Below are 26,582 nucleotides of genomic sequence, written 5' to 3' on the forward strand. Positions count from 1 at the left end.
CACATTTGTCTAATTTACTCATATCAAGCCACAGTTTATCAACCAGTATTAAGGCCTTTGAGATAGTGGATGTAGGTCCCCTTTCTCCAGCCATCCTGAGTCCCAAGTACCCATGTGGAATTCAGGGCCATGTGGCATCCAGGGCAGTCTTGTAGAGCTTAAGACAGAGGGCAGAGTTTACAAAGATAATGCCTAAAGGATGTTGACCCTCCCAGAATGGCCAGAAGGCTGAGCTGAACAAAACCCAGGGTGTCCCTCCACCTCTGCTAGTCACCCATCAGGACAGCTTCTCACAGGCTGAGAGGACTTTTAGCTGTAGTTGTCCTGCAATCACTTCAAAGAGGAAGAAAAGGGAAAGAGAAAGGGAGACTAAAAAAGAATAAAACATTGTTTTGTCAGAATTTAGGCTGGGGGCTCCAGGAGAGACTTACCAGCAGCAGAGACATGGGAGCAAAATAGTCCCAGTGGCCACTTGCCGCTTGCGGTTGGGACTTCCTCTGGTGCTGGAGGCTTTCCGGTTTTCACTAATGCAAGTGTTAGAGCAGCACTAACCTTAAAATGTCTTAGTAGACAAAACGTGCAAATAAAAATAACAATGAGATTTCACTTTACATCCACAAACAGGCCAAGCACCTATTGCTGATGGAAATGTTGGGAAAAGAACACCAGCAGACGTTGCTGGTGGAAGCATGCTGTGTTGGAGTCTTTGGAAAGCACTTGAGCAACACCTGTTAAACAGCTACTACCATTAGAGATGGTATTTGTATGGACATATGGATATGGACATAGATGGCCTTTATTACCACATTGCTCACAGTGACCAAAAGAGCCCACCAAAAACAACAACAATCTTGGAAATGTCTATCAGTAGAAGAACTGCTGACAACATATGGTATTTCCACACTATGAACTATTATGCATTCTGAATTAGAGTTAGACTAGTTGCCTTGGAATAGTTTCCACAGGGTGCTTTTGAGTAAGAAGCAAGATTCCAAGAAATATGTATAATATGATCCTATGTTTTATATATTTGGTGGTTATTTGGATCTGCTCATCTGTAAATTTTCTATTCATATTCTTTACCCACACTTTCTGTGTGAAATTGTTCATCCTTAAAAAAATACATTGTATCTTACAGATATAGCTTCATTTTCTTAATATAAATATTTTTCCAAATCTATCTGCTGACTTTATGTCATCTTTCACCATACAGGAAATGATTTCCCTTTTTTCTTTACATTTTCCAAGTTTTTTTTTTTTTTTTAATAACCTCTTAGCTTCCAGTATTGGTTAACAAGTTCTCTCCTGCCCTCTAGGGTGTTCATGTAATCTTACAGATTTTCTTGCAGAATTTTCAGTTTTTAGCTTTTTATATATACATTGGAATTTATTTTTGTATGTGGTATAAGATGAGAGTCCAATGTGGTTGTTTTGCAAATGCAGAGCCAGCACCATTCATTAAACAATTCCTCATTTCCATCTAATCGAACCACAGTCTCTGTCATGTGTAAACTTTCCATATATTTGTGTGTGTACACACACACACACACACACACACACACACACACACACACACACACACGGTGACGCACTCTCCTGATAGCCCGTTCATCACCAGACTCTGCCATCTGCTTGAATATGCATATTTAATCAGGATGTGACTCTTCTCCTCTGGGGGTTCAGATTAGGGTGGAGAGGATGATTCCAGGAGTTGCTCCTATCGCCTTTGTGGAGGGGATGATGAGGGAGTGTCTCCTATCTGCAGCTGGTGACTGTGTAGTGACTGGGGTCTCTCCTGCTTCTCTGGGGATGGGGCAATGCCAGGTGTCCCCCGGCTCTGGGAGCAATTGGAGATGATACTGGGCCCGTCCTGTGTCTGGGGAGACAGAGATGCCTGGATCCCTCCCTCTTCTTCCAGTCTTGAGTGCTTCCCACCCCGATCCCTGCCTTCTCAGGAAAGAACAGGGTATGACTCTAGGATTAGACACCGCAAGCCAGGCCCCTGTCTCCCCATGCCTCATGTTGAGGGAAGCTGGAGCAGAGCAGGGGGTACCCTGTAGCCTTGCCAGAGAGGCTGCCCAGGGGGAACCCAACATATCCCTTCCACTCCCTGAGAAGGTGCCCAAAAAGGAGAATGACTGCACTGATGCAAGGAGAGACGTGCCAGCCAACAGGGGACAGCTGGGCTGATGTGGCAGTGAGGAAACTGAACAGATGTGCAGGGAGCAGCTGGGATGACTGAGGACCAGCTGGGCTGGTATGGAAAGAAAACAGCTGAGCAGAGCAGGGTCTACCTGGCCTGATGTGAGAGCAGAGCCATCGGCCTAATAAGGGAGAGCAGCTGGTTGACATGGGAAACACCTGACCTGACAGAGGGGAGCGGCTGGGTGGATGTGTGACAACAACCAAGCTCACACTGGGGAGCAGCTGGGCTCACCTGGGAAGGCCACGTTTGTTGCTTTGCCTCCCACGGATTGGTCACCCCTTTTCCCCTGTGATGGAGCCACCAAGGATTACTCAAAGCCCATCTCGTCTGAGCAGTGAGATGCCCCAGAAAGGGGTTAATATCCCAGAACCCTCAAGCGAGAGCCATTCCTTCCATTTGGGAAATTAACCACAAATTGGGGTTCTCTTCCTGCATTTATTCTCCAGACCAGCAAGTTACAGGAAGAGAACATAGGTGGGGTTTTTGCTAAGTACCATTTAACAAGTTTAACAATAGAAGCTGGTAACATGCAATTAAGTCGATCCACTAACAAAAACTTGATTTTAGCAAACATTCTCTTCTTACAGCAATTCCCCAGTATCTTTACATATCAGTCAGTAACCTGTCTGTCTTTGAGCCAGCTACCTTGCTGTGTTACAATTCTTTATCTTACAACAGAGACTTTACAGCCTGGGAAAATTTTCCTGTCCTTTGTAAAGTCAATATTTGAAGCTGCGAGGCTTTGGAAAACCAGGCCCTGTGAAGTACATTTGCTTTATGAATCCTCTACATAGGTCCACATGCTTGAGGAGCCTGAGTGCAGATGAGAACTAATAGGAAAGAACCCAGAAAAAAGTTCAGAAGGGAACTAGTGGGTAAAATTCTCAGGCAAAAACCACCAAAGCACTATCCTCTCTCTTAAAGATTTTAAAACTAACCCAAATAGCATGTTCCCACAATGTTGCAATTATAACAGGTTTCCTCAGAGAAAAAAGCTGTTTCTTCAAGGAAAAAAACTCCTTCCACGGATATCAGTGTTTTGCTTGACAAATGCATTAGAGTTACGAGGAGGAGGGAAGGTGGCCACCCAAGGACAGAGGACCACTGTGTTAATGTGCTCTTCTGCAACAAAAAAGGATATGCCTCAATTAAGTTTTTTACTTTCTTAAAAAATAATTACAATAAATGCTTCCACTAATTTTAAAATTCTATCCATATTAATTGAAAAACTCTATTGTAACACAGCTTTGCTTTTTCTTTTGCTTAGAACTTCATTACACTTAAAAGCACTTTTAAATATTAAAATAGAACATTTTTCTTTACCCAAGTTATGGTGTTTCATATGGTCACTTATGACTATTTTGTAATTCAAAGAGAATCTATCAAGAAAAAAAAATTTATTAAAAAAATTTTAAAAGATCAATGCACTTTTAAACCGCTGCTTTCGGGTGCCGGCTCTTGTTCTTTGAAACTAGAATGGCCAGAATTTTGTCTCAGAGAAAAAATAAAACTTAAAAAAAAAAGGGAAAGAACAACAACAACAAACCACACACAGCTTACCATTTTTCTGACTTCGGCCGGGGAGAAGGTTTTCTGGGAATGAGAAACAGTGCTCTCATCGGATGCACGTCACAGAGAGCTGCGAGAGGAGACGGTCGTGTCAGGATGGCACGTGCTTTATTTACTCTTGATGTCTACAGCTCACTCATAAATAACATCAAATGCTTTGTCCCATTGTCTGACTGACATATTTCACATCAAGCAGTCTAGACACCTGGTTATGAACTCTCGAGCATACCATGAAATTCCCATTTAAAAACAGAAAAATATGAGGACAGGGGCAACAAGAAGAATATGCAATTTCAAATAGACATTGAGAAGTTTTCATAACTCAAAGATAAATAATAATTCAAAGTCTTAAAGAAGGTTTTGAACCATCTGTAAGATTACAATAAAAATTACTATGTTTTCATAGGGTTGTTGTAAGGATTAACTAAGACATGGCTTATAAAGCCCTTCACAAAATGCCTGGAACAGAGATTTTCACCATGCCCCCAGAAAAGCTAACTGTTCATTCTTACAGCTAGTATTACTATGAAAGAGCAAAAACGGAAGAGTGAGGTGGAACTGCTTGATTCTGTGCAATTCCCGTTTATACTCCTATCACTACCTCCAATAAAGTCATATAACGCACACATGTATGCATTAATATGTCACCACAGGCAATGTGCATTTTCATGTGCTTATTTGCCTTCAAGAGAATCATACAAGGCAGCTGTGAAATGGGAGGAGAAAAAGCAGACAATACTATTCCCACTGTGAAAAGAAAACTGAGACAAAGGACCAAGCAATACTTCCCCGTCTCAATTCCTTAGAGAAACATGAGGGACCATACAGTGTTCAAGGCAGACGTCAATTTCTGTATTGCAAACTAATTTTTAACTGTTGACAAATTTTTTTCATTCATTCAACAACCATTTATTCAGCAGTAACTATGTACCAGGAACTTATACATTCTTTGTGTATACCTTTTTCTTAAAAGGGGAAATAGCAGAAATGCTGTTTTTTCTGTTTTCTGCAGTTCTCCCCCACCCCTGATCAAAGATCAATATTATACAGTTGTCCCAGGCGTGATCCAAAGGACACAAAAAACACTCCTACAAAATTATACAGGGAATAAAAAAAAACCTATTCTATAGTTAACGAGTTATGCCTCCATCTGTAAAGTCAAAACTTTAATAATACCAGAATGCCATGTGTTAGGACCGTGGCATTTTGGTATTCACGAAATTCATTTAGTTCCACTAAACATTAAGTTGAATAGGTAAAAAAAAAAAAAGATTACCACTTATTTCTGACCTTGGCATAATACAACTTAAATAAAAGAAAATGTAGCCTAGAGACCTCCAGAAATCTCCAAAAGGAATAATGCTTGCCAAGAATTTCTCTTACTCTAAAACCTCACTGTATTTATGATTCCTTCATCTAAATGCCCCACCAGGAATGGCTGTTCTTTTTGAAGCCATGAGCCTGGTTTCAGTTACATATAAAAACTGGGCTAAAAAGGAAAGTTACTTACAGGGGGCAACTTCTGCCATCTCAATGGCCATAATGCCTCAAGACCAAAGGTCACTCTGCAAAAATAAAACAGTATGTTATAAATATCGTATTAGCTACAAAGCCAATAACTTACATTTCTGGATATTTACACCAATGAAATAAAGGCTTTCTTTGGTGTATAAACCGAAGGGAAGTTTGCCGGTAAATTAAAAGCACAAACATATTGGCAGAAACACCTAACGAATGAATGACTGATTGAATGTATGAATAAATAAATGATAAAAATAAAATTGATTTAATTAAAATGACTCACATCTACAAAAGCACTAGACAGGGTCAACTCAAAAGCCTCTAACAGCCCAGTGAACGGTCTACTGCCCAGTACACTTCATTTCTTTACAAGCATTCAATAGTTTAGACCCTGGCCCACATTTATGTTTATTTTTGCATTTGCTATTAATACCTCAAACTTAATTAAGTTCATAAAAGTTTAAAGGCCAGAAAGTATTCTTTATGAAATGTCCACAACTATCCCACACATCACTAGTTTGAACCATGCTGCTCAGTATCTCCACTCCACCTTCAAACCAAACAAGGGGTGAGCGACAAATAAATGCACGTTTGTACATGGCATCTTCTCCTTCTGATCCCCTTGAAATATTAACTATAAAATTTCATTTAAACTTTATTCTCCACTCAAATATAAATTCCATGAGGGCAGGCATTCTTGTCTGTTTCCTCACTTCTGTATCTGTCAGACAAACAAAAATCTCAGCCAGTATTTTTTAAAATCCAAAAAAGATTTTAAAATAGCAAATAATGGATAGTAACTGTCATTAGAATACTTTTGCTTATGTGTTGTCACAACCAAGGAATTACTTAAAGTTGCTCAGTTTAAGCATTTTCTAAATAACCTATAATTACGTTACGAAGTTCAGACCCATGCTTGAATACAAGAAAAAGACAGGCCTACAAATTTCTCCTTTATTTTTCTGAAGTTTTCTATACCATAGAAGTGCAAAGGGGCTTACTACCTTAACCCAGTGGCCCAACTTGGCAGTGTCAATGGTGGCATAAGCAGGGCTGCACGTCCCCTGGTGTAAGGCAACTTGAGACACCCCCATTTCCTGTGAGGGGATCTTGCTGAGAAGGTTTCCCTTAATATTAATTGAGCCTTTCCAGTTCACAGGAAACAAGCTAAATGACGTTACAGGGAAGTACTCAGACAAATGTGGAGGGTAGAACATTTTACAACAGGCCCAGCCTCTTCAGTAAGTCAGTCTCATGGGGAAAAAAAAAGGGAAGGGGTGGGGGGGGTGACAGGGAGGTTCTAGATTAAAAGAGACTGAGTGGCCAAACCACCAAATGCATTGCTTTGTCCTGTACTGGATATTAGCTTAAAAAAAACAGCAGGGTCTAATTACAGACTTTGTATTAAGGAAATGTACTTATTTATTTAGGTATGATAATATTTTGAGTGTGTTGGAAACTGTTTTTAAATTTTAGAGATATGTAATGCTATATTAAAGAATGGAAAGTCACAAAGTCTGTAATCTATTTTTAAACACTTCAACATATAAAAATAAAAAATAAAAACTCCTCTGCACTATAGACTTAAATTAAGCCTCATTAATTGGGTATTTGTAATAAATACATTGGGAGGCTGTTAAGACATGAACTCAATCCTGAATAACATTAACAGGTACACTAACCACTCTGGCTCATTTAATTAAGGCAAGGGTTTATTTATTTTTTTAAACAGTTTCTGTAAACATAGTCAACCTGAGTCTGATTATCAAAGATGAGTTTTACACCTGGATCAAAAAAGCGCATTACTGATTCAAGTCCCTAGAGGTCACTCTAATAGTTTAAATATATTTGTGTATAGAATCAAAGCTGTAAAGCTCTTTAACAAGAACATTCAAAAATTCCATGTAGATGGAGCTACTACTATACGTTCTGACAATATTTCTAAAAGAACAAATAATCGATTCTAATATATTCTTCAAGTTAAAAAGGACAGCAAACAGAGGCAGAAGTGTTTTACTCATGATGAAAAGATCTATGCACAACAAAGTGGCCCAGACTGCCCTGAAACCAGCATATTCTTTACAGATGAGAACAAAGCTGATGCAAACAGACAAAAGAGACAGCATCTGAACACTGTCCTGGATAATTTGCACCCACAATAGGGTGCCCATGTCTTCCTCACTGAGGAAGTAGGTATGGACAAGGAGTGTGCAATTTGTAAACAAAGCTCATGTCCCGGGCCGGCCCGTGGCTCACTCGGGAGAGTGTGGTGCTGATAACACCAAGGCCCCGGGTTCGGATCCCATATACGGATGGCCGGTTCGCTCACTGGCTGAGCGTGGTGCTGCCAAAGCTCATGTCCCTTGGATGTCAGTGTCCCAGCAAAGGCCCACCAGCAGGAGCCTCTTACTCTGTAGTCATAGGTGGCGTCTGGGTTCTCGTCACCGGCAATGACCTCAGGAGTCATCCAGTAGGGGGTGCCTATGAATGTATTTCTCTGCCCAATCATCCTGTCCAGCTGAGCACTCACACCGAAATCAACTGCAGGAGAACGAGAAAGAAAAGTGGAATGCAATTAATTAACAAACCAGATATAATACAAAAAATGGGAGGAGGCGGTGTCTTCATAGTAAACAGAAACAGCAGTGCTTCATGAACATGTGATTCTCCTCAAGGCAGGCAACACATGAAAGGAGTGCCCCTTCCACAGCAAAGCCACCAAGAGTGAAAAACCCTTTACCAGTCTGGAAGCCTCCTAGGAGGCCTGGACCCAGGTGTCCCTGAGCTCTCCAAACAGTGACCAACAGAGGGCCTTTTGAATGAATGGAGATCTTCAATGCTCTCAGAGAACACACCTGCCACAAACAAAATCAAGTCCTAGAAAGCCCCTAGTTCAGGAGAACTGACTGAGACCCGCTGGACTTAGCTACTTAAGCAGCCTAATAACCATACAAAGAAACCCACAAAGGTTTTCTTGGAAAGAACATGGTATTACATTAAATAAACAGAATCATGCTAAATTGCAAATACACGAAGAATATCCCCAGAAGCAAGTGGAACTTCTACCAATTTTTCAGAACAACTTCTACACCCCACCCAATTTAATGATGGTGGTGGTCTTGAGGAAAGTTCAAGGATGGGCAGCAGAGTTGGCAGGAAGCTAATGATCTCTAATGGAATGACTGCCCATTCAGCACCTGCCAACATCAGCACTGCACACACTGCCATTACCCCAGCAGGAAAGTACAGAGGTGGAAGAGGTCAGGCAAAAAGACTCGTGAAGTGGACCGAGCCCGTGGCACCCTTGGGAGAGTGCGGCGCTGGGAGCGCAGCGACGCTCCCGCCGTGGGTTCGGATCCTATATAGGAATGGCCAGTGCACTCACTGGCTGAGTACCAGTCACAAAAAAGACAAAAAAAAAAAAAAAAAAGACTCGTGAAGGGCTGAGATGATTCACAGGGATCACAGACTCCATTTCTCTGCACAGAACACGCACAGGACACAACCTGCTGGGGTAGGCTCACTGAATGCTCCTCTTGAGACAGAGACGCATGGGCGATGCCGTCAGCACAGAAAGCCTAAGCAAGTTTCCCAGCAACATGGACAACAACAGCAACCAATCACTAAGTGATGACTGAGGGACTCACAGGCCTAGCACCATGAGGTCAGTGCAGGGAACACACTGAGTCGTTAAGTATGAGAACAACTTTAGTGCTTCCTATCTTAGCTTTGAGGGGAGTTTCCAACTGGGCAGACTATTCCTCCACAAATGATCAATAAATGCAGACACTATGTAAGAAGGCAATGATGAAGATTTCATTTTTAAAGTACAACTACTGTACCTAAGATTTTAAAAAGGTCGACCAGATCCTTTTAAGAAAAAGTATAAAGAAATATTTGGAGTGTAATAGCTTAGTTGAAAAAAAATAAATGCTAATTCTGTTTAAAATTTTGACAGAATCATTGCACGAAAGTGGAATGGGAACAAAACTCAGCTAAGGGAAACGGGAAATACAAAAGAACCATCGTAAAATCACCTCTGGGAAGATAGGAGGGGCTGCAATGACCCACCCATGCAGAAATTCATCGAGCACCTACTGAACTGAAGGCCCTTCACTAGGTGCTGGATAAGAATCCTGGTCAGTGCACTCCGAGAAGTTATATTCTGTTAGAGCAGACAGAAACACAAGTCAACAAATAACCACAGAATTATCAATTGTGAACAATTCTATGTAAGAAATAAGCACGGGGGTCCAAGACAGATCAGAGGGTCAGAGAAGGCCCCTGAAAATGAGGGAAAATTGTGACTTCAAAACCGAGGCCAAATATTGCCAATGGGGAACAGTACGTACAAAGGCCCTGAGGCAAGTTCCAAGTTTTAAAAAAAAAAAAAAGACAGGAATAAAATGAAGAGAGTCACAAAATGAGGTAGGAAAGTAACAGGGGCCAGATCCTATGTGGGATCATGGTAAGAACTGTGGATTTTACCCAAAGTAAAATAAAAAGCCACTAAAGGTTGTTAAACAGGACAGTGACATGGTCTGGTTTTTAAAATCAGTCTGGCAGCTATACAGAGAACAGAGCAACAGATAGAAGCACGGGAGAAAGGGAAGTTGGAGCGAAGCTAAGCAATTAGCGCAGTTCCACATTCCTGCGTGGAGCAGAGACAGAAAACATCGGTGCAGGGAGTGTCAACGGTCTGTGCCAGGGCAAGTATGAGATCATGCTGCAAGTCTGTCACATACCAAGTTTCGCCTCTGCATTCTCAGCCAGCAGTACATTCTGGACCTTGAAATCCTGGTGAATCACATGATGAATGTGAAGATGTACCAGTCCCTGAATAGCAAAGACAGATCTAAATTTCAGTTCTTTGTTGCTGTAAGGGTAAACAGCTAGGAACATGCCTTGTATAACAAAGTGCATACACGGGCCAAAAGTTTATGTGCACTCATATTTAGAACATAAAATTGACTCAGTGCATTCCCAGCAAGACATCTCCAATATTAAACACACACAATGAAAGAAGCCCCACCCCACCCAACTCCCCCCCATTACAACAGGGTGAAGTTCCCCATGTGAGCAACATTACCCCTTTCTACCTGTGCCTTTATGACACTTTAGATTACCATCTGCAGTTTCTCTGCTATAATTTGTGCTATTTCTACACAGAGCAGTTCTTTCCCCACACTAAATATCTATCTTTCATTGGGTGACCCCGAGGGTATATTTGAACTAGACACATTCCAGGGAAAGGCTAAAGTCTAGAGAGGGGTTTAAAAACTGGCTCTCCAACACTGGCTAGTGTTCCCACTGCACAGCGACAAACTGCTAAGTGCTGATCAATCCCACCTCCACCATAGCGTAAAATGATTCTGCTGTCAGGAGCCTCGTGTTCAAATAAAATATCTTTCTTTCCCAAGGAAAATTCCAAGAAGGTCAAAAAGCTTACCATTTAAAAAAAAGAATCTACAAAAACAGAAGGTAAATCCTATGCTGTAATCGTCTCACTTCCTAAGAAGTCATCAATCAACAAAAGTAAAGGATATTATTATAGAACACAGGTATGCCTGTGAAACTTTTAAAAGTCTGTTCAAAAAAAAAAAGTTAAGAAAATGAAGATATTAAAAAAAGAACAGACTTCTGCTTCTGGGAAGATAGAGCAGATGTATTTTTCTCTATTCCTTCCATTCAGGACATGTAAAAAGTCTAGACATGACATCTAAAACAAAAATAAGATGTCTCTGAAAAGTGGAGAGAAAAATGAAGACTCCTAGGCACCTCGGGACTGAAGAAGCACACGGCAGCAAGTCCTCCAGGTGTTCTTTTTGCCTCCTCTATCTCAGACATGGAGATGAAAAAGCCAGCAACCCAGAAATGCCAACGGGCACTGACAACAAAAGCCCCAACATTAGCCTGCTTTATCTAGGAAGAGTCAGCCTAACAAGACAGAAATGCTTTAGAAAGGCCCCACACTTTAACGCTATCCCATGAGCCTCTAAGTTTCAACACCGAATTTTGGAAGAGACACATTCCCACTATAGCAGCATGGTTCTCAAAAGGAGACATACGAACATCCAACCAGTGTACAGAAAAACAACTCAACATCACTCACCAGGAAAGCATATGAAAACCACCAGGAGTTGACACCTCACACTTGTCAGAATGTGTATTATCAAAAAGATGAAATGGAGCAAGTGCTGGTGAGAATGTGGAAAAAAGGGAATCCTTGTCAACTGCTGGTGGGAACGTAAATGAGTACAGCCATTGGGGAATACGGCCCAGAGGTCCTTTGAAACATTAAAACTAGAATTCCCATAAGATCCAGCAATCCTACTTCGGGGAGACAGAGTCTAAGGAGTTAAACTTCGTACATGCAAGAGATGTTTTCACTCCCGTGTTCACTGCAGCATATGCACAAGAGCCAAGATAGAGAAATAACCTACATGCTGTAAAAAAGTCATCTATTTTCTGATTCATTTTCAGAAATGACTTATCTCGGAGTGTTTGAACTGATTCAGGTCCAGCCCACTCCCAGAGGGTCTCTGAACAGACAGGGCTCTCCTTGAGATGTCAATCAGTTACTAGCCCCCACTGTTTTCTTCACTCCCTGGCGTTTCTCCCTTCACAGGGCTTAAGCGGGCCCTTTCTGCGGGCTTGTCGCGAGCCCCCAAAGGAATTCCTTGTGAGGGAGTAATAAATTTTAGCTGCCCTTCAGGAAGACTACATCTCAGCCAATGAGGAAGTGGGGGCAAGGACTTGCATACGAGGGAATAAACTGCTTGATACAGCTCTTTTTCACATGCCTGCCCTTCGGAAATCCTGACCTTACAAGGCCCTAATTAAAGTCTTGCTTCAGTGTACCTCGTGTCTCCACGTGTCCATCCTTTGGCATTGCATGGGTGAGGGCATTTCTCACACGTGCCCATGAGTGAGTGGTTTTCAAAAATGTGGTACACGTACGCGATCCTATTCAGCCCTGGAAAAGAACAAAAATTCCATCAATTCCAACAACTTGGATCCATCTATGAGACATCATGGTAAGTGACATCAGCTAGGCACAGAAAGACGAACGTTGTATGATCTCACCTACACATAGAATCTAAAAGGGTCAGATTCAAGGAAACAGAGTTCAACGGTTACCAGAGTCAGGGGGGCAGGGTTTGGGGGTGGGGGCTGGTGAACAAAGGAAAAGGGAATATTGACCAATGGGTACAAAGTTTCACTTAGAGAGGAGGAATAAGGTGTGGCGCTCTATTGCACAGCAAAATGATTATAGTTAATACTAACGTGATTTCAGAATTGCTAAAAGAGTGGACTTCGAGTGTTCTTACCACAAAGAAGTAAGTAGGAGGTGGCGTGACCATGTTAATTTGCCTGATTTGCTCACTGCACCATTGATACACGTATGGAATCATCATGCTGTTCCCCATAAACACATATGGTTGCTAGCTGTCAGTAAAAAAGAAAATTCAAACTGAAATTAAGGTGTTAAAAAAAAAGACAGTTTTGCCATACTGGCCTAAGTACGCACCTAGAGGTCAGCGGAACAGAACTGAGAGTCCAAAGAGAAACTCATCCATCTGTGACAGATGGGTCTCCCCAAGCGTTCTGTGACCACTCAACGGGGAAGCAATATTTCTTCAGCAAGAGGTGCTGGGACAACTGAAGAGCCACGAGGGAAACAATGAAGTTGAACCATGCGCCAAAATGAATGCCAAATGGATCACAGAACTAAACGTAAGAAAGAAAACTCTTAAAACATGGGGATAAATCTTTGCGATGCTGGACTTCATGATGGTCTCTTAGATAAGATGCCCAACATACAAGAAACCACACAAAACTAGCCAACTGGACGTCATCAAAAGTAAAAGCTGGTGCACTTTTTAAAGGACACCTCCAAGAAAATGAAAAGACAACGCATGCTACAGAAAGACATATTTTGAAATCATATTTAAAGAATAAGGATATAGAAAGAGCTCTTCCAACTGAACAATCAGAAAGACAGTTAACCCAATGGGAAAAAATGGTCAGAAGAAGAGCTGGCCAGTTAGCCCAGTGGGTCAGAGCATGGTGCGACAGCACCGAGGGCAAGGGTTAGGTTCCCTGCATGGGCCAGCCACCACAACACAACAGAAAACACCACGGAACAAAAACACCACTCAGGTAATTCAAATATTCAACTAAACATTTCTCTAAGGGAGGTACAGACACAAGGCCAAAAAGCACTTACAAACATACTCATCCTCGCCACTGAGGAAATGTGTACGGAACCCCTGTGACATCATACTTCACACACATCACAAGGGCTGTCATCAAAAAGACAGTCAATACAAAGCGTTGACAGGATACACAGGGATTGTAAAATGGTACAGACTCTTAGGAGACTTGACTGGCAGGTTTTCAAGCTGTGAAATGTCATGTGACTATGTGGCCAAGCAATTTCATGCTGGAGACACACCCAAGAGAACTGAAAACATATGTTCCCCAAAAAACTTTGTATATCAGCGCTCCCAGATCAATGTCACTCAGACTAGCCAAAGAGTCAAACCACACAGATCACTAAGGAACAACACTGGAGAGCAGGGAGACAAACACACACATTCACACCCATGACACACTGACATGCTCCACACCTTTGCACCCAGGCCCTACACACACACACACACACGCACACTCCACGACACATGCACGTGCTACACGAACCTTCGCACCCAGGCCAGATGCCACAAGTCAGGAAGGGGGCCAGACCCCTCGCAGCACAGAGGGTGGTCAGAAGGCCAGCCATGCCCACGCATACCCCTTCTCCCTCCTCCACCTGCTGGGGCTACCTCCACCCGACCGCTCCCCCTCCCCAGGAAGGCCACAGGAAGCCAAGCTTCTGACCTGGCTCCGCCACTGCCCAGCCAGCTGCACCATGAGCCAGTCCCTTCTCTCCAAGACGGTAGCAGCAAAGGTGCAAGAAGACGGTGCCTGCGTCAGGAGGGCAGGGGGTGGGAAGCCCCATCCACACAGCTCCACGCAGCCCAGAAGTCCTGCTGCGCCCTCGGCTGAGACCCCCAGGAGGTCGTGTGCATCTGGTGGTGGAGGTGGGGTGGGGCAGGGCCACCCACTGTCATCTTCGGGCTGTGGGAAGTGGGGACCGTGGCCCCCATTTGCATGGACACTCCTCACTCAGGAGAAAAGCCCCCCCTCACCAAACAGCCCAGCTTTCCAGGAGAGAAGGGGCACTGGCGGGCCCTGGCTCAGAGCTGGTGGCCATCACTTCCCTCAGCTCTCAGGCCTGCGGGGAGGAGCTTTACTGTCACCAGTTCCCAGAAGGGAAGCTGAGGCACAGAGATGTCAGGACGTGCCCCAGTCCGCCCAGCTAGACAGAGGCCCAGGCAGGATCCAGAACCAAGTCCCTCTCTTGACAAAGCTGTGCTGGCCCTGCCCACTGGGCCGTGGCACTGGCTCCGAGCAGCATTAGCCTCCAGGGGAGAAGAGCTGTAGAAGGGGCCTCTGCGTTCACAGCGCAGCACCCCACAGCGGTCGGTGAGGACCTGCAGGAGCTCAACGAGATGAGATGGCCAGCAGGAGTGCTGCCATGCACCTGCCTGTGTCCTCCAGGACAGCACAGGTGAGGGCTTGCCAGTTGTCTGTCTGCCTCTCTGCTCTAGGATGAGAGCAGCCTGAATAAGTTCACAAGCTGAGGAGGCAAGACCCCCATGGGAGAGAAGGCAAGAGCCAAAGCAGGTCTCGGCGAGATGGGAGTGGAGGCTCTTCCCGTCTCACAGATGGCCGAGTCAGAGGTGAGCCACACAGAGGGCCACCACTGGGCCAGGGCGGTGGCAGCAGGGCTGCCCGAAGCCTGTACCTTCTCCACAGTGTGAGAAGCACAGTCAGCTGAGTGGGGTTCCTGCAGAAAGGGAAGCGCTGGGTGGAGGTGGGGGCTGAAGGGCGAAGTATGGACTGTGGTGTCCTGCTGGGGGAAGGGCAGAGGGAGCCGCAATAGGACAAGGAGAGGGTGACCCCAGCTCTGCCTGGGACCAGAAGGCCCATCGCGCAGGTGGATTTCTTGCCTCCAGTCTCAGAAATGGAGGCAGAGTCACAAGCTGTGGGGCTCTAAGGGAAGGGACGCAGGAAGACAAGAGATCAGAGCCCCTCAGGGACCACCCTGCATCAGCCTCTGCAGAAGCAGCTGAGAGACTTGGAGAAAGGTGGGCAGGAAGGGGAGCCACTGAGGCTGGGCAGAATGTGTGGCCAGAGAATAGGCTGCTGGCATTTCAGGGTCCAGAGGCAAAACATCACCCAGCACAGACAGCCAATGCCAGATGGCTGGGCTCTGAAAAGCCAGAGATAGGAGCCCTATAAGGTGCCCAGAACAGGAGGGAAAGGGGGCAGGGGTGAGAGGTGGGGTTGAGAGGGACAAGGGTGAGCAGAGGTCAGGGTGCCCATGGGCAGCTCTCACAGGTCCCAAGGAGGACCCCTGACAGAGGCAACACCATCATCCTCACATAGCTCAGAGGCAAGGTGCCAGGCTGCTGGGACCCAGGTGGAGAGAACTGGGCCAGCCCTCACCAAAGCCTACTGCCCAGGGCAACCTCAGCTCAAAGCCAGAACCTCCACAGCACACTCAGCGCCAGGTCCTCACCTCCGCTCTGAGCTTCACCATGCCCCCTCTTCTCCAAAGCTTTCCCTGACTCCCACCAACACCCCGTGGCTCCTCCCCTGTTGGCCTGCTCCATCCGCTGGTCCTGAGAGCAAGGCCAGTTTCTCGGACAGGAGGGCAGCCCTGTGCCTCCAGCCACTCGCACTGGAGGCCTGCGGGAAGCAGGTGACCAGTGGGACAGGACAGGCTGTGGAGGTGGACGCACCATCCTAGCCCTTTCAGGTAGGAGGCTCCAGATGCAGCAATCCAGGCACTGTCCACCGTGCTGATAGCAATAGGCCCTAAGCTGGCCCTGCAAGCCTAGTCCAAGCCGCACTCAGAAGCTTGCAGGGTCCACTCCCAACCACACACTCAAGCTGATTTCAAACACTTCCTTATTTCAAAACTTGCTAAAAGCTACAGTAATTAAAACAGCAGCATACGAACCCATGGAATAGAATAGAGAGCCCAGAAATAATCCTTCACATATATGGTCAAGGGATCTTCAACCAGGGTGCCAAGACCATTCAATGGGGAAAAGATCATCTTTTCAACAAATGGTGCTGGATAAACTGGATAGCCACATGCAAAAGAACCAAGTTGGATCCTTACCTTAAACCGCATACAAAAGTGAACAAAAAAATTTTAAAAGACTTAAATGTAAAAGCTAACATAATAAAAGTCTTAATAGAAAACTTGGGAGGAAAGCTTTATGACGCTGAACTTGACAATAATTTCTTAGTTATGACACCAAAAACACAGAAAATAGAAGAAAAATAGACAAATGGGGCTTTATCAAATTTCAAAACTTTTGTGCATCAACGTCCACCATCAAGAAAATGAAAAGGAAACTCAGAAAATAGAAGAAAATATAACAGTTACAAATATATTTAAAAACTCCTACAACAACCAAAATATCCTATTTAAAAAGTATCCCAAATGATAGAGATAAGAAAAGTGAGCAGAATGAGGTAAAAAGAAAGAAACCAAATCACTTGTAAAGGGAAACTAAGCAGGCCTCAGATTTCTCTATAGCCACATTCAAAGGCAGAAGACAGCGGAGAGACATCTACAAGATGGTTAGAGAATAACAGTCTTGACCAAGGGTTCCATCAACACTCAAGCTGTCCCGCAAGCCCCAAAGCCACAGTTCTCATCCAGCAATCAGGGGCCACCGTTCCCACCAGCCACTCTGAGAAAACACCTCCAAGAGAAACTGCAGCCAATCGAAACCTGATAGAAGAAACACCATCAAAAGGGCTGTCAATGAGCACTGAACATACTTACTTGTAGATGTAAGACAGAAACCAATGTGGGCTGACGGTGACAGACCAGAATGCAGGTAATAGAATGCCACAACTGTGGAGTAATGACTCAGCTAACAAAAACTGGGAGGCAAAAGACAAAAGAAGGCAAAAGACAGAATTAGGTCACCACCTCGTCAACAAGACCTGGAGTCAAAGGATATCACTTAAAGCTGACATTTCAATATCAGAAATACAAGTAAATTTCAGAGTAGAAAGGCAAACACTGAGAAAGGTATTATTATTGACTAAAACTGGGTGATGGGAGGAAGAAAACAAAACATGTTAATTTGATAATTACTCATGGAAGGTGTACTAGTTTCCTACTGCTGCCATAACAAATTATCACAAATTCAGCAGCTCAAAACACACAAATTAGTTCTATCACAGTTTCCATGAGTCAGAAGCTGGGCTGTGTTCCTTCCCGGAGATGCTGGAAAAATAACTCAGGTTGTGGGAAGAGTCCAGGTTCTTGTGACTGCAGGACTGAAGTGTCCGTGTCCTTGCTGTTGGTGGGGGGGAGGGGTCACCCTCGGCTCCTAGACCCTTCTGCTGCAAGTCCTTCAATTGGGACCTCTCTGAGGTCACCTTCACCACACCTCTCTCACTTCTCACTGGACAAAGTTCTGTCCTTTTCAAGGCTAAGATAACTACATTGAGCCCACCCAGGTAACCCAGGCTAGTCAATCGACATCTGCAAAGTCCCTTTCTACCACGTAACATGACATGGTCATAGGTGCCAGGGTAGAGTATACCTGGGGTAAGGGTAGGGTCAGGGGGAGGACATCATTCTGCCCATCACACAAGCTACTGAATAAATAATCCCCATAGACGTACAGTGCTATGAGCATTATATGACATTATATGAGATGTTATTACAACATTTCATAGTGACGAAGGTATAGACTCTCCCAAATATCAGAAGAAATGTAAAAACTAAAAAGAAAAAAAGCAAATGACAACAGAATAAAAGACGAAAAATAATACAAACACACACACACCACAAAACTAAGATCAAACATGTTTGACCTATCAATAAATGTAAATTACTTGAACTTACCTAGAGAAAAGAAATGATTCTCAGATTGAATCACAAAGCAAAATCCAACTTGATCTGGCACGTAAGAGACACAAAGTAATCCAGAGGGTTAAAAATAAAAGAACGGGCAAAGGTGTGGCAAGTAAACACATACTCAAGAAAGCAATAGTCATGATCTTACAGTCAGAAGAGGGAGAAATAAGAAAAAGAAGGGCACCTTGATACTAACAGGTACCCCTCAGAATAAAAATACAACAGGCAGAAATAGCTATGCACCAGATAACATTGCAGCCCACATTCCCTGCAGCCACAAGGGGAAATGAACAGAAATGCCACAGTGGTAGAGACTAATTCACTTCTCTTGCCCACAACAGAGCAAGAGGACAAAAACTAAGTAAAAGTGATAAGTGACCTAAATAAGACAATTAAGGTAGCAAAATTCATTGACATACACATCAAACCTCTATAAACCCAAAACAGGAACTCGACCTTCTTTTCAAGCCCCAATGGAACAGTGATGAGAACTGACTCCACACTAGGGCCACATGAACACTTCCTGAAACCCAAAAGCTCAAAAGAGAAGAGTCAGTACGCTCTCACTAAAATGCGACCCAATGTAGAATAATAACAAAACCAAAACACCAAAACATCCTTGTCCCGTCCTGCGGGACAGGTAAGAACGTGGGCTCGAGGAGGACTACCTGTAGCTGGTGAAAAGAGGAAGAGACAGGAGACACACAGAATGGAGGCAAGACAAGATTCTGATCAAGCCTCAAAATTTTATTGTCAGGCGATTGCTTATATACATAGTGAAGAAGGGGCGGGCTGTCACAGGGTATGGCAGCTTATGATAGGCGGAAAAGCAGTGGGGTGATAGTGGCGTGGTATGAGAAGAGGAGGTAGGAGAGGTGTTGGCTTGGCGCGCGCAGGCTTTTCTGAGGAGGAAGAGAAAGGCTTATATAAAATGGCTGTTACTTGTTAAAATGGTGACTATTGTTAAAATGGCTCCTGACATCTCCTCCCTTTCTGTTCAAAGACAGAAGGGAAGGCGAGCATTAACCGGGCGAGGGAGTAGGGGCCTGGCTCCCCCGTGGATTTTTTGCATCCACCATCATTGGCTCTTGGTATCTTTTGGGGGGAGGGGCAGAGCCGAAATTGATTTTTGATAGATTAGATACCAACCCCTATGCAAGCCAGGCGTGCTCACAGGGAAACCCAGAGGAGGTCGGAGTTCTGTGACCTTCCCTTGTAATACTTTGTTTTACACTCACCCCGGTGCTCATACCCTGTTCTCCCTAAAGGGAGAGGGTAGACATGCCTCTGGTTATCATGTCGTCCCCGTAGGGAGGGAGCCATAGTAGTCTTCTCCCGCGTCCTTTGATGCCAGCCGTTGATAATGAATTTGGATAGGTTTAGAAAGGACGGCATCAACTTGTTTCTTAATTAGGTTGGTGAGATGGCGAAACGCCCAGGGACCGAAGGTTATAAGTAAAAGGAGGCAAAGAAGGGGGCCCAAGACAGGGAGGAGGTAAGGGAGGAGTCCATTAAGTCCAGTCCAGAGCGGGTTTTCGAACAATTCTTTTCTTCGCTTGATGAGGTCTTCTTGTAATTTCTTGATTTTGTCTCGGACAATGCCAGACTTGTTGGCATAGAAACAGCACCGTTCCTGTAAAGCTAAACAGATCCCTCCCTGTTCTGCAATTAATAGGTCTAACCCTCTGCGATTTTGTAAAACTACCTCAGCTAAAGAATCAATTTGATCTTGTAAATCATTAACAGTTCCAGAGAGGGTTTGAACATCATCAATTAACTGACGAGATAATTTATTTTAGGTGTTAACAGCAACCCCTATCCCCGCCCCGCCGGAGGCCATAGCGGTTGTAATCCCCAAGCCTAAAAGCAAGGGAATGACTTGGAGAGCACACCGGTGGCGTCCTGTTATAAGGTCAAGGCTAGGAAGAGGGATGGGCTCATATCCGGGGATGATAGAAATGTCAGGGAGAAGGCTCGCTGGAACGCAGAGGCCTGTCCAATTAATAGGGAGAAAGGTATGGGCAAGGTTGCCTCCACAAATGAATACCTGTCCTGGAGAAGGGCAGATGGGGGTGGAAATGTTAGTTATGGAATGACAATGGGAAAAGGTGACAAATCCGACATCAACGTCATAGGAATTATTTTGTGAAAGTCCCTGGAGGCAATCAGAGAGATTGAAACCGGAGGGCTGTACTCTGAAGGGGAATGATAGTGAGCAATTGGCAGTTTCATTAAAGGGGATATACGAGGCAGTAAACATAGGAATGGCAGTAGGTAGAGGCATACTAACGGTTAAACATAGCCAGCAGTCTTGTGCAAGGGAGGGGTTGGTGGAGTTTAATAGAGAGTGGGTAGCGCTGAGGATGTCTTGTGTATGTGGATCTAAAGTAATGTCTCTGGGTTTTGGAAGGGCAAGTGGATGGTAGTTTAATTGAGGATATAAGTGTTGGGCTAGTTCTTGAATTCATTGGGCAACTAAAGCCTCTTTTAGGGTGTCGCTGGGGCCCCCTCCATCTGATACATGAATCGGGGCCATGGGCGACCAACACACATTTTTGCCGACATGTTGTGGGAGACAGGATGCCTGAGAATATTTTTCAGAACCTCCCTCTAAGGCGCTGCCAAAGGTGCCCGAAAAGGCCCTTTCTAAGGTAGCAGTAAGGTAGGTTTTTTGTGGTTTTTGTGTATGGTCAGTGCATGTTTGTGTAGAAGAGTAGCAAGTGGAATGGACGGACTGGAGAAAGGTGCAGTTTTTAGGGCAAGGTCCAGGGCGACCCTGTACTGTAGGAATGATTGTAGGTTTGTTTTTGCAGACCCATTCAGGCTTTGTCGCCCCAGACCAGGTGTAAGATGTTGCGATATAGGCTACCTTTGTGTTGCAGTCAACTTGACTGGTATAGGCACTTGGGGTGCGGAAAACCGTACCGCCCTTGCAATCGCAAGGGTTTCCAAAAAGGGCCTTGTAGAGTTCTTCACGACTTGGTGGAGGTTGAAAACCCGCCTGCACACAGAAGGCGTACGAAAGAAGGGCGAGGAGGCAGGGTTTCATTGTCTGTAAAGGAGAAAAGAAAGAGTTTTTTCTCAGGGATCCTTCCCTGGGTTGGGAGAGTTATTTTCTTTGGGGGGGTTTACTGGTTTGATTAGACGTTCGGGCAGCCATCGAGGCCCCCCTTCTTGAGTGTCATAGACACAGGCCGAGCCACGTCCCCATATGAGGACCGGATCGGGGCCCTGCCATTTAAATGTTGAGGGATTTTTCCACATGACCTGTGCGTACTGGTCATTTGTTTTTTGGTGCCAATGACGATCGGCTGCTGATTTTCCCTGTGCATCAAGTTGTAAGAAGTTTAGAGTGAATAGAGCATGGATAAGGATATTACACGGTGAGCCTTTGGTGGGGTAGAGACCTGTGGTTTTAAGCTTGTTAATGGTATTTTTTAAGGTTTGATTTGTTCTTTCAACAATGCCTTGGCCCTGTGGATTATATGGGATTCCTGTGATGTGTTTGATGTGCATTTGAAGGCAAAAGGTTTTGAAGGCTTGAGAAGTATATCCAGGGCCATTGTCTGTCTTTAGGACATTAGGTTTACCCAGAACTGTAAAGCAGTGGAGAACATGAGCAATTACATTTTTTGTGGCTTCACCACTTTGGAGGGTGGCGAGGATGAAGCCACTGAAGGTATCTACTGTGACATGGATGTATTTTAGGTTGCCAAATTCTGGAACGTGTGTAACATCCATTTGCCATACTTCATTTGGAAGCAAGCCTCTGGGGTTAACCCCAAGGTGTGGCAAAGATAAAAAGACTACACAAAGGGGGCAGTTTTTAACGATGTCTCTGGCTTGCTCTCTGGTGATTTTGAAACGGAGGCGCAGCGTTTGGGCATTTACATGGTGTAGTTTGTGAAATTGTTGGGCACTTTTAAAGAGGTCCTGCAGTAAGGAGAAACAGGCCCGGGTTAGAGTATCGGCCTGTGTATTACCATGAGAGAGGGGGCCTGGGAGATCCGAATGGGCTCTTAGGTGTCCAATAAAGAAAGGTTTTTGTCGTGATAAAATTAACAGTTGTAACTGTTGGAACTGAGGTACTGCATTTGTAGAAGGTTTTATGTAGGGAACAGTCTCTAATAATGGGACAGAGAAGGCAATATATGCACTATCAGTATATAGATTAAAGGCCTCATTTTTTAAGAGCTTGAATACTTGTATGATGGCAAATAATTCAACAAGTTCAGCTGATTGATATGGGGATTTTGTAATATATTGTTGGTTATTTATGATATAAGCAGCTGTACCTGAGGAGGAGCCATCAGAGAAAACTAATGTCGCTCCTTTTAGGGGCTTTTGAGAGGTGATTTTTGGGAATGTAAAAGGGTGTAGCCAAGAGAATTGGAAAAGTTTATCAGCAGGGTAGTGGTTGTCAATTTGTCCCTGAAATAGGATCAGGGGAATAGCCCAAGAGTCATCGTTTTGTATTAGCCATCGTATTTGTTCTCTGGTGTAGGGGAGAACAAGATGGTCAGGGTCCCTTCCAAAATGTAGGCGGCTCTTTTCCCTTCCTATTTTGATTAGTTTAGAAACGAGGGTGGTATATGTTGTTAAAACCTTGTTTGGAGATGAAGGTAAGTGTACCCATAATAGGGGGCTATGTTGCGAAATAACCCCGGTAGGGGTGTGTGGCGTGGCACAGATTATGAAGGAGAAAGGTTGGCTGTAATCTAAGAATGTAACTTGTTGTTTTTGTATAGCAGTTTCTAAAAGTTGGAGTGATTTATGTGCCTCGAAGGTAAGAGCACGCGGCGACAGGGCATCAGGGTCACCCTGTAATATGTCAAAGAGAAGTTTAAGTTCTCCTGTGGTTAACTTTAGATAAGGCCGTAGCCAATTGACATCCCCTAGAAATTTTTGAAAATCATTGAGTGTGTGTAAATGATTAGTCTTTAATTGAACCTTTTGAGTAGTGATGACAGTCGAATTGAGCTCAAAGCCTAAGTAATAATAGGGGTCTTTTAACTGAATTTTATTGGGTGCAATTTGTAACCCAAGGGTGGTGAGTGCCTCCTGTAATTGGGCACAACAATTGAGTACCTCAGGGGCAGTTTTTCCTGCCAAGAGAATATCATCCATGTAATGAATAATATAAATGAGGCCATTTGTCCCGAAGGGGATCTATAGCTTGTGCCACATATTTTTGGCATAGTGTGGGGCTGTTGGCCATTCCTTGTGGAAGAACTTTCCACTGGAACCTTTGCATTGGCCCCTTAAAGTTGGTTACCGGGAGGCTAAATGCAAAACGTTCTCTGTCCTGGGGGTGTAAGGGAATGGTAAAAAAACAATCCTTAAGGTTCTCGGATTTGCCTGTCTCCCGCAGACATCTGCAATCACGACTGCGCTCCTGATCCTGAGCTGCCCTGTGTCCACACGATTGCTGCACCAGATTTCTACTGAGGACCTTCAATGAGCTATGAGGTTAAACCACATACAGTACCACTTTCATCAGCCAAAGAACTCCAGTAGTAACAGATTCCACCTGGATCTTTCAACCGCATATACTGCACCCACACTGAGGGTACAGTAAGCAATAAATGCCAATCTCTGCTTCATAGACTACAAAAATAAAATGGAAAACTTGCAGATAAGTAGCAATGACAAAACAAGAAATGCTGCGAAGGAAAGGAGAGGGACCCTGAGGCAGGAAATATTGGGGAGAGTGGTCAGGAAGGTGAGTGAGTGACAGTAAGCTCAGACCTGTGGGACGATGCCCAGATACTGACTACGCCAGGAACTAAGAGGAGGACAGGAAAGCCTGCAGGTCGGGGAGGAAGGGGCGCCAGGTGTGGCTGGAATGGCATCTGGCAGGAGGAGGGGGCGGAGAAGCAAGGGCCATGCCAATCTTCTCCAGCAGCCTGGCCCACAGACATTTTTGTGATGACCGCAAGATTCCCGTCTGGCCATCCAACACAGCAGCAAAAGGCCACGCCTGGCTACTGAGAGCTGAGATGTGGCTACTGGGACTGAGGAATGGACTCCTTCATTATTAGGTCGATTTAAATAGCCACACCTAGCTAGTGGCCAGCCTACTGGACGTCGCAGATAAAGCTTCCAAGACCTGGGAGGAGTGAGGTTTGAATCTAGGATCAACAGGAGGCTCCTGGAGAGTTTCTGCAGGAGCCGGCACAGATCACTCTCTCCAGGAAGCTCCTTTGGGGCTGTCCCCAGCCCCCAGGAGGTACCTTTTCACAACGTGGACGCGGGGCAGAAAGGGCAGAGGGGAAGCACGCAGGGCCGGAGTCCCCAGCTCTAGAGCTGTGGAAGACTGTCCACGGCACCCGCAAGCGGCGCTGGGGCAGCGCGATCCTCCCGGAGTAGAAACCTGGGCGCACAGTCCGGCGCCCACCGACGGGGACCTGCAGAGCGCTCCGGGGATGCGGCGGGGCAGAGGGGCGCAAGGGCCCAAGGGTCGGCCCTGAGACACTGCGCACTCGGGGCCTGTGAATTCGGGTCCCGGGGGGACACTCGGCGCGGGCGCGCCCCACCCCTCCTCGCCTCCAGCCCCAGGTCGCCCCCACCGCCTCACCTGGGCCTGGGTGGTCGCTCTTGGTCTCCGGCGCCCACGGCAGAAGAGCCGCGTGGGAGTCGTGCCCGGCGACCAGCACGCGCTCCTCGCGTCCCACACGCCAGCGTCGTCCGCGCTCCAGCCCCAGCGCGCACGCGCGGCCGGAGAAGGCGGGACGGCGGCCGGCTGGGCCCAAACACCTCGCAAGCGGGCGCGCACCCGGGGACTGCAGCCGCGGAAGGCCCGGGCGCCCGGAAACGGCGGGGAACGCAGCCCGCTGGGGAACGGCTGAAAAGAAAATGTTAAAAATTTGGAGACAAATGAAAGTAAAAACACGTTACACCAAAATCTATAGGATACAGCAAAAGCAGTTCTAAGAGGGACGTTTATAGCAGTACACAGCTACCGCAGAAAAGGAGAAAAGTCTCAAATCAACAACGTAAACACTGCACCTCAAGAAACTAAATAATCAAAAACAAACTAAGCACGTAATTAGTAGAAGAAAATACATACTAAAGATCACAGCAGAAATAAATGAACTAGGGAACAGAAAATCAATGAATAAGATCAGTAAAATCAAAAGTGGATATTCTGAGAAGATAAACACAATGAACAAATCTTTAGCTGCCCTAAGTGAAAAAAAGAGAGAAGGCTCAAATAAATATGATCAGAAGTGAAAAAGGAAAGCTTACAACTGACAGCACAGAAATGCAAAGCTGTAAGATTCTGTTTCTCTAGAAGCACTCCTGGTACCAACATCTGCGTTAGTCGGGGTTCTCCAGAGAGACAGAATCAATAGGACGTGTTATAATTATATGCGAGGGATTTATTAGCTCACTGGCAATGAAGAAAACTCCCACCATAGGCGTCTATAAACTGGATGCCGGTCGCATGGCTCAGTCCAAGTCCAAAGGCCTCAGAGCCAGGGAAGCTGATGGTGTCCGTGGTGTAAGTGCTGGAACCCAAAAGGCGAAGAGTCTCACACTCTGATGTCCACGGACAGGAGACAGGAGTGTGTCCCAGCTCCAGCCGGTCAACAGATCCTCACCTCTGCCCTCTGTCTTTTGTTCTCTCTGGATCCCGAGTGGATCGGATGGTTCCCACCCACACTGAGGGTGGGTCTTTCCCTCCCAGGCCACTAAGACTCTCGTACTAATCTCTGCTGGAAACACCCTCATGGACACACCTGAAAAGAGAGCTTTACCAGGTCTCCCAGCATTCCTTCATCTAACCAAGTTGACACCTAGAACTAACCTTCACAGCTCCCATTCATTATCTGTGCTTCTCCTTCCACAACGTATTTCCAAGAATCAGTGTCAATCCGCTGACTACATTTGACGGCTCCCTGGCATGTACCGGGGCTTGTGACTAGTTCTCTGTCAAGGGAATGTAAACTGAGGTGACGTGTCTAATTTCTAGGCTCAGGGATTTAAAAAGCAGTTGTGCCTTCTCTTGTCTCTTTTTCCACACTCACTAGCTGAATGCAGGAGACTCTGGAGCCCTAGAATAGGAAGGGACCAAAAGAAAGAAGGAACATGGGCCCTGAATCAGCACAAGGAAGGCCACCTGCCAAGAAAGAACACCTGCTCTGGACTCTTCTGTGAGTGAGAAGCAAACTTCCATTATGCAAACCACTGACATGCAAGGATTTACTTGTTATAGCAGCTGGAGTTATATTAACTAATCACAGTTGCCGACTATGACCTTGTTGCTAAGTATAAAGGACA

General features: G+C 45.2%; 1 long non-coding RNA gene across 3 annotated transcripts; it reads right to left on the minus strand.

The window, feature by feature from the left end:
• On the minus strand, positions 1-25,007 carry LOC134386035 (uncharacterized). 3 transcript variants are annotated; one of them, XR_010024440.1, is made up of 8 exons: positions 24,877-25,007; positions 12,158-12,272; positions 10,042-10,132; positions 7,707-7,837; positions 5,286-5,340; positions 3,767-3,845; positions 432-562; positions 1-333 (listed from the first exon to the last, which is right to left on the minus strand). It is a non-coding gene; the product is annotated as an uncharacterized LOC134386035 (long non-coding RNA). The 3 variants fall into 3 exon arrangements; XR_010024439.1 differs by lacking the exons at positions 1-333; positions 432-562 and adding an exon at positions 2,530-3,328; XR_010024441.1 differs by lacking the exons at positions 1-333; positions 432-562; positions 24,877-25,007 and adding exons at positions 2,530-3,328; positions 12,628-12,732.
• Positions 25,008-26,582: the final 1,575 nt, after the last annotated feature.

The sequence above is a fragment of the Cynocephalus volans genome, chromosome 9 (genome assembly GCF_027409185.1).
Source record: "Cynocephalus volans isolate mCynVol1 chromosome 9, mCynVol1.pri, whole genome shotgun sequence".
NCBI classification, from domain to species: domain Eukaryota; kingdom Metazoa; phylum Chordata; class Mammalia; order Dermoptera; family Cynocephalidae; genus Cynocephalus; species Cynocephalus volans.